Raw genomic sequence first — 8,754 nt, forward strand, 5'->3', positions numbered from 1 at the left:
TACCCTGCAAGCCAATTCTGCAGAATGACCAAATGAACAGTTCATTTGGCCATAACTCACTGTAGAAATGGTCAATTGACCTGAAATTCTTACAGCAACAAGTTAAGACATAGAAAAACAACTTTCATGAAGAAACCTACCCCAAATTATGACCAGAACCTAACCAAAATGGCAGTCACAGTCACTATTCGTGGTACTGTAGATTTGGTAATTCTGCAGTTTTTCCAATCCGGCCAGCTGTGGTTTTTGGACCATATCTGGAGCTACAAAACTCCAAATGGAGTGATTCAAAAAGGAAATTCAACTAGACAAAATAAGGAACAACTTTCATGTTTACCATTTCCTCAAATTCCCACTGCAACAGTGCTTAATGGAACAGTAAAATTAGACTTCAAAAACTGAAAATTCTGCTCTCTTGGTTTTAAGTTTAGAAATGGTATGGGTGCTCAATTCCAACAAGTTTTAAATGTAAAATGTGGTACATGGGGAGTGTTAAAACCAATGTACCTATTTTCTATCCAAAAGTCAACATTTTTGTTGACCAATGAGGTGAATAGTGACACCAAAACTTGAAATTCAAAATGTGAAGAATTCAAAAGTATCAAATGCCCTAGTATACCTAACAAGATTGGTTTGGATAGTTTGGCATGCCAATAGGGTTCGATTAGCGATCGCACATGGCAATATGCCATTACGTGATTTTATGGCTTTTAGCCATTCGACCTTGTATTGAGATTTGGCCTTGTGCACGATGTTATCTGATTATTAGTCATTACATTTGCACCGGGAGATGCATATGTGACCGATGGTGTGACGACTCGAGGTACTAGATACCCAGTGCCAGTTTACCCGTTTATCCAGTCCAGTCGTCTAGTATAGGTTACTTGGGCAACCAAATGAATGAAAATGGACAAAGTTAAAGAAATAAATGAATATAACAGATACAAAACAAATAAGACATATACATTCAATGCATATCAATTTTCTGCTATTTTCTTTTATTTTATTATTGCACCACTAAGCATTATTGCTTAGCGTATTGCTTTTGCCACGCGTAGGTTCTGGAGACACTGATCGTGAGCCCAGTAGATCGCAGACTGGGTGAGTCCATCCTGCAGCTCTACACAATGTCCGTGTCACCTCAACTTCTACAGTGTATTGGTAGGACACTAGGTGTCATTTTGGTATTTTGTAACTAAATTTTCATTTTTCTCATGTGTAAATGAACTTATGAAATGTAATTTGATGTTCATGTAAATAATGAGAATTGTGTTTGTAAATGGAAAAGTGAATGTTTATCTGTGATTTATATATGATTACCACATGTGATGGATGATTGAGAACTGAAATCGAAAAATATTGAGTTTGTGATGATGTTGGAGTTTGAGAGTAATGAGATATGAATATTGGAAGTGTTTTTCACAGGTTCCGAAGAACTGTTTTCTCCATTTTTAGCCGGTACTCTGCCAGATTTTCTATAAAATTTTCAGAACCTCAAATAAATAATAATTTTGATAAATGGCTTAAATAAATTATATTTCATAAACTATATTCAAAACTATGACAAAAATTAATTAAGGTAAAATAGAGTGTTCCGGTACACCGTGTGACATAGCTTACTCGGATACACTGTAGCCGGGTAAGGGGTGTCACATAGTGTCCTACCAATGCATTGAAGATGGTGAGGTGACACGGACGCTATGCAGAGCTGCAGGAGGTCTCACCCAGTCTGTGGTCTACTGGGCTCTCAGTCAGTATCTCCAGAACCTACGCGTGGCAAAAGCAACGCTCTAAGCAATAATGCTTAGTGGTGCCAATAATAAAATAAAAAGAAATAACAGGAAGTAAATATGCGATGCATGTTTTGATGTCTTATGCTGACAATTTTTTTTTTATCATTATTTGTAATCTTATTTATTATGTACTTGTTCTATTCATTTTTTCATTAAATTTGTTCACTTTCATTTTTGGGTGCCCAAGTAACCTATACTGGATGACTGGACTGGATAAACGGGTAAACTGGCACTGGGTATCTAGTACCTCGGGCCGTCACACCATCGGTCACATATGCATCTCCCGGTGTGCAACAGAACAACTAATAAGCTGTAATAACAATAGGCACAAGGCCAAATATCAACAAAATGTCAGAATGGCTAAAATCCATGAAATCACAGAATGGCATAATGCCATGCGCAGTACTGCTAACTGAACCCTATTGGCATGCCAACCTATCCAAACTAATCACATTAGGCCTACTAGAGCATTTAACACTTTTAAGTTTCACAATTTTTGAAATTTAAGTTTTAGTGTTACTATTTCATTCATTAGTCAACACAAATGTTGAATTTTGCATAGGCAATAGGTACATTGGTTCTAATACTCTCAACATAACACATTTTGCATTCAAAATTTGTTGGTATTGGTTGCCTATACCATTTCTAAGCTTAATGTTAATTGGGCGGAATTTTCATTTTTTATGCTTTGTATTTGCTGTTCCATTGGTTATTTTTGCTGTGGAAATTTGGCAAAATGATCAACATGAAAGTTGTTCCTTATTTTGTCTAGTTGAATTTCCTTTTTTGAATCACTCCATTTGGAGTTTTGTAGCTCAAGTTATGGCTCAAAAACCACAACTGGCCGGATTGAAATTTTTCCAGAATTTCTGGACTGACCAAATCTACAGTGTTAGAAACAGTGACTGCAACTCACTTTTTGAATATGTTCTGGTCATAATTTTGGGTTAGATTTCTTCATGAAAGTTGTTGGTCTATATCTTAGCTTGTTGCTGGTAAACTTTTAGGTCAATTGGACCTCTCTACACTGAGTTATGGCCAAATGACCAAATACTATTCTTTTGGTCATTTTGGCCAGGCAAACTGCAGGTCACCCGGATTAGGGCAAACTTTTGGTCAACTTGGTTTGGTTTTCTGGGCATGGTTTCTTCACCAAAGTTGTGCCATTATGTGTCTAGTTTCATGTCCAATTAGCCTTGCACCAATTGAACCTACACAACCCAAGTTATGGCTGCCCAAACAGGTTGGCCTCACATCCAGACCTGCAGGTCACACAAGGCAGCCCACCCAAACTCAAATCCCAAGCTACAACTCACTTTATTTCCTCCTCACACACATTCAAATGGTCACTAATTGACCATTACAAGGTTAATAAACCATCACATGAGCAAACCCTAGAATTGTTCAAGTGTCTAATTTTTTTCATTTCACACATGCACAATTCTTGCATTTCATTTACTCAATTATGTTCAATCCCTCATCCACTACCAAAGGCTGCTCATAACCATTTTTTCTACCAAGCAAAATCATCAAACCCTAGCTAACCCTAGCTGTCAAAATTGTAGGGTGCACACACACACTTGTTTGTCTTATTTTCTTATATTTCCTACACAATTCATGCCCTTAAACATGAATTAAAGCAAAAGGAACAAGGATTGGACACTAACCTTGAATGGAGCAGAATTTCAAGCTACCCAAACTTCTTTTTTTCTTCCTCTTTTGGCTGCCTAGAGGATGTTCAAGTTGCTAGGTTAATTTTTTATGAAGAAGGCTAGGGTTTTGGGGTGAGATTTGGTGAGGTTGGGAGATTGGGATAGCTTTCATGGAGGTTTTCTTTCCTCTCTCTCTCTCTCCACGTTTTTTGGCTACCCAAAGGTTGAAGAAGCAACTGATTTTTCTTTCTTTTTTTCTGCCCATTAAGTCATTTTAAATAAGTTAATGCCATGTGTCAAAGTTTGATTGGGTGGGAGGATTTTTAATGACATCATAATGATGTCATAATTCTAATTCCTTTAATTTTCTTTCTTTTTCTTGTCTACTAAATTTTAATTTAATTTTTAGCAATATTTATTCACATATTATGTCATAATAATTATTTACTTAACTGGACAAGTCGGCCAAAATCATCTCTGAAGACGAAATGACCAAAATGCCTTTCGTTTGGCTTAACAGACTAAAATTGTCTGTACCGATTGAAAAATTTTTCTAAACCTTTTCTTGGCATTCTAATGCCATAGAAACCTCAATGACTCTTCTCTGGAGTCCCAAAAATTATTTTATGAATTTTCCCCCAGGTCTAGGTCTCCTAGTTGCGAGAACCGCAACTCCCACTAGGTTACCCATCGCTAGGGCACCGACTCATTCAACTCAGTTGTATTTTATTTCTAAAATTTTCCCTAAATTTTTCTTATTAATATTTGAGTTAATTATGGTTCCTCACTTTAGTTTAAATATTTTTCAGAACGTTCTAGCTGTCCGGACCGATACTGGCCACCGGAACAGTAGAATGTACAGAGTTACTACAGGGAGGGTGTTACACAAAAGCAGTCACCATAATCAGAAATATTACCGAAAAAACTAAAATTGGAGAAATGGAGAAATTGAAGGAGGAAAAGTGAAGTGTGGAGGGGATTTCCCTGTTGGTACATATATATAGGGGCTGGACATTTATTGCATGCAGAAATTGAAGCGGATGCATTGGTAACAAAAGAATTAATGGCGTTGACCAAGGTAAGTAGATAAGGAAGAAAGATCTAGAATGGGAGAGATCAGGGAATGAGAAGGGACCTGATATTAGAGAGATCAGAAAAGGAGAGGGTCATAATAGGGAGATCGGAAGAAATAAAGATCAGAAAGCATTAAAATAACTTTCAATCAACTCTCTTCATAATCATATCCGAGTTAGTTAAAGCATTGCAGGCAGATCAAATCTTTATCACACGCCTCAGTTGTAGAAACGCCTACCTAGTTGACAGACGCCAAAACAGTTATGGCAGTTCTATACACCTCGATCTCCACCGTTGATCATACTTGTAAGGACAAACTTGGAGCCCTTGGATCAAAAAGTAGACGACAGGATCGGCGCTTTTCATTCCAAGCCTTCGGATCCATCTTGTAAGGCAAGACCCTGAGCCGTTGGATTAAGAGAAGAAAGGACGGATGTTCTGAATGAAATCTCAACCCTCCATTTTGATTCTCTTTAATTCTCAAACATCGGATTGTGTCTTTTTGAATCTAAACCCTCCGTCTCCCCTGATGAGATCCTGACCCTTCATAAGGAGCACCCGTTCCCTATAAATACCTGCATGAATGCTGTAGAAGGGACAGACAAAAAAGGTGGTGGTGATTATAGTGGAAAGGCTCTGAAATTTGATCAGTCTTGCTACTTTGCCATTCTAAGCTTTCATAGAATTGAGAGACTTCAGAAACCAGTTTTCTTAAGTATCTCTATTGAAGGAGTTTTGGACCCTGAAATTCTTCATTTTCAATGTCGGTTCATTACTCTACGAGACCATTTTTTGTTTAGTTTCATCTTCATCGCCCTAACATCAGCATATTATTCTCCAAGCTTGACTTCATTCTGACCCAGTTACCATCGCTTCGGCTCAACTGCATTCCGACCTGGTTCTCGTTACTTCGAAGTAAGCATTACTTCTTCGACCATCAGCTTTCAACTCTACAATATTTGTGGTTTCAGAGTTAATTCAATAGCCTCAACCTCCCACAGGTGAGTGTCTAGACTGTCATTTTGCCGAATGCTCGTGTTTTATTTTATCTGTTCTTGTTCTTGAAAATTTTATTATGTTCAGCTACACTAAAATCCCAACGTAGATTATTCAGGCCGATAGTTATTTCCTGAGTCTATTTCTTCTATTCATTCGTAAGCTTTATTTATTTCTTCTTAGTTTTCATTTCCTTCGAAAATAGGTGTTCTGGTTGTGGGCAAATTGTAGGTAACTTAAAAAAATATTGGTAGAAGTATCTTAATGTGAAAGTTTTCGAACAAATAAATAACAAAAGGCCAAATAGTAGATCAGAGGAATAAGTTATGAGGTCAGGCTATGAAATGAGCCCAGGAGATAACATAATAGAGCGGGAATCGAGATGAGATCAGGTCCCGGATAAGTAACCAAAAGAAATTGGATATCGCCAGTCAAAGAGCTCTAATAAGGCGATCACATAAGAGATCAGCGAGAAGTTCGGTCTTGCATCCACCCTCTAGTTATAAGGCATCAGTGGGTTAAGAGAAGCTTTGCGCGGGTTTCTGGAGCCTTTAGGCTCCAGAATCCTTAGGTCAAGGTCCTTATGATATGCGATCCTAATAAATACTTTAAGAGATCGGGGGATAGTTCTTACCTAATTCTCATTCAAAATTTAAATAAAACATGGAAATCAGAGGAGAGTTCTTATCCAATATCCTCCACTTAAAAAAAAAAACTCTAAACCAAATATTTTAAGAGATCGGGGAAGAGTTCTTACCTGATTCTCATTCAAAATTTAAATAAAACACGGAGATCGGAGGAGAGTTCTTATCGGAGATCCTCCACTTAAAAAAAAATTTAAACCAAATACTTTAAGAGATCGGGGGAGAGTTCTTACCTGATTCTCATTCAAAATTTAAATAAAACACGAAGATCGGAGGAGAGTTCTTATCCGAGATCCTCCACTCAAAAAAAAAAAAAACTTTAAACCAAATACTTTAAGAGTTCGGGGGAGAGTTCTTACCTGATTCTCATTCAAACTTTTAAAAAACACGGAGATCAAAGGAGAATTCTTATCCGAGATCTTCCACTTAAAACACTTTAGATTGAATACTTTAGGAGAGCGGGGGAGAGTTCTTACCCGATTCTCAGCTAAAACCTTAATAAAATATGTGGAGATCAGAGGAGAGTTCTTATCCGAAATCTCCCACTTAAAACTCTTAATAAAACATATCTAGAGATCGGGAGAAGCTTCTCACCGGAGCTCTCTTAACAAAAAGCCAAATTAAAATAACACAATACACAAGATAACTCTACACAACACCTATTCACTAAAGGGCCATCTCATGAACTTGTGTTCTTAAGGCAACCTAAAATAAGTGAAATATCAAGTATTCCTTTATTTTGCACGAAGGATTAACATCATCACTATCCCAACCCTCTAATTATCTTTTTAATTCATAAAGGGCATAATGTTAAATCTGCTTACCCTCGTTGAGGGACGAGGTGGGGTGCCTAACACCTTCCCCACCCGTATACAGACCCCGAACCTAGAATCTCTGTTTTCGAAGTGGTTGTTTTTTAATTTACCTTCACAAATGGTTTTCTTTAATTTCCTTCAAAATTAAAGTGGCGACTCCTCACTTTTTCCACTTCAGTGAAGAGCCTCGTCCAGGCGACCACAAATTACCTTGCGATAGTAAACTTCCTTGAAGACACATTCAAATCAGCTCCAGGTATATCATAGGTATACCCATGTACATTGGTTTTAATGTATGCATGTAAATATATGTATGTAAATTATTTGAGCAGTTGTATAAAAATTTTTATAGAATATTTTGGTATGTATTTAAAGGCAAATTATTGTAATGTAAATTTGAGATTTCATTTACCTGTATAGTTTTGTAATATTAATTTTTGAGACTTATAATCAATGAAATGCTTCTTTTATGATGAGGTTGGTTTGAAAATGAATTGATTTGAGTATTGAGATTGAATTCTAAGATGAAATGAAGTTTATTGGAGTTGTATTTGAGAAAACATATTGAGAGTGTTTTCCTTTTCAGGTTTGAAGAACTTTTTTCTCAAAATACAGCCGACACTCTGCTGAAATTTTGAAAAAATTTTTGTAACACCAAATTTTAATCGATGATTTGATCCATGACCAAAATTTCACTTAAAGGCTTTTTAAGAAATATTCAATGTCTCCACCAATATTTAATTTCATGAAAATTGTTTTAAAATCCCTTGTAGTATATTTAATGGGTTACCGGTAGGCGAAGTACGGTAATTCATTAGGTGTACTATGGGATCATGTTACATCTTACGGAGGAATAAGGTGTGACAGACATGATCCCCAACATTCTGTCCCTCAGACATCCTCATGCAGAATAGCTGTCTAGATATCTCATACATAGCATTTCTGCTATGCTCACCATACAACTCTTGTAGATGAAGGAGGATCTCACTTGCATATTGCATATTTTTTTGGTGCTTCTATAACTCATTACTCATAGAAGCAAGCATGTAACACTTGGCTCTCATATCATGCTCTTTCCACTTATCCAAAATTTCATGTTCCTCTTGAGTGGTATCTGGAGGTAAGGGACCAGGAACATTTGAGTCTAGAACATATCCTATATGTTCAAGGTTCAAGACAAGTTTCAAATTTCTAAGCCAATCAGAAAGATTAGGTCCTGCCAACCTGTTGTGATCAAGTATGCTCGCAAGGATATTGGATGGTGGTGGTTGTTGTGTGCTCATTATTATCAAAAGAATAACTGTAGAAAATAACTAGATTAATTAGTAAATGTATTATGTAATTAACCAAAATAATTATGGTCTTTTAATCAAATTGGTCCTCCCACTAACTTAGCAAATCCTACACTTCCACAGTAGGAAACGAAACTCCTAGTTGGATGGATTTCTAGTGGGTGATTGAATTCTTATAATCTTATTGATCATCCTCAGGCACATCCATTATTGGAATTACAATAAACTATAAGTGAGCAACTCCTTGCCCATCACATCTCATGTGAGGTTCAATCCTTTATCTAGCCCTTAATGCTCAAAATCTCAGGCACATCTATTATTGACTTATCTTGCATTAGTTAAGTTGATCCCATTGAGCCAGTAAACATGTAAATAATTTTAATGTCCTCAGGCACATCCATTATTGGCCACCAAACCATTTACATATTTACAACATCTCATGCTTAACAATTATTCTTAAAAAAATCTCTTAAATTAAATGCATCATA

The sequence above is a fragment of the Hevea brasiliensis genome, chromosome 10 (genome assembly GCF_030052815.1).
Source record: "Hevea brasiliensis isolate MT/VB/25A 57/8 chromosome 10, ASM3005281v1, whole genome shotgun sequence".
Taxonomy (NCBI): Eukaryota; Viridiplantae; Streptophyta; class Magnoliopsida; order Malpighiales; family Euphorbiaceae; genus Hevea; species Hevea brasiliensis.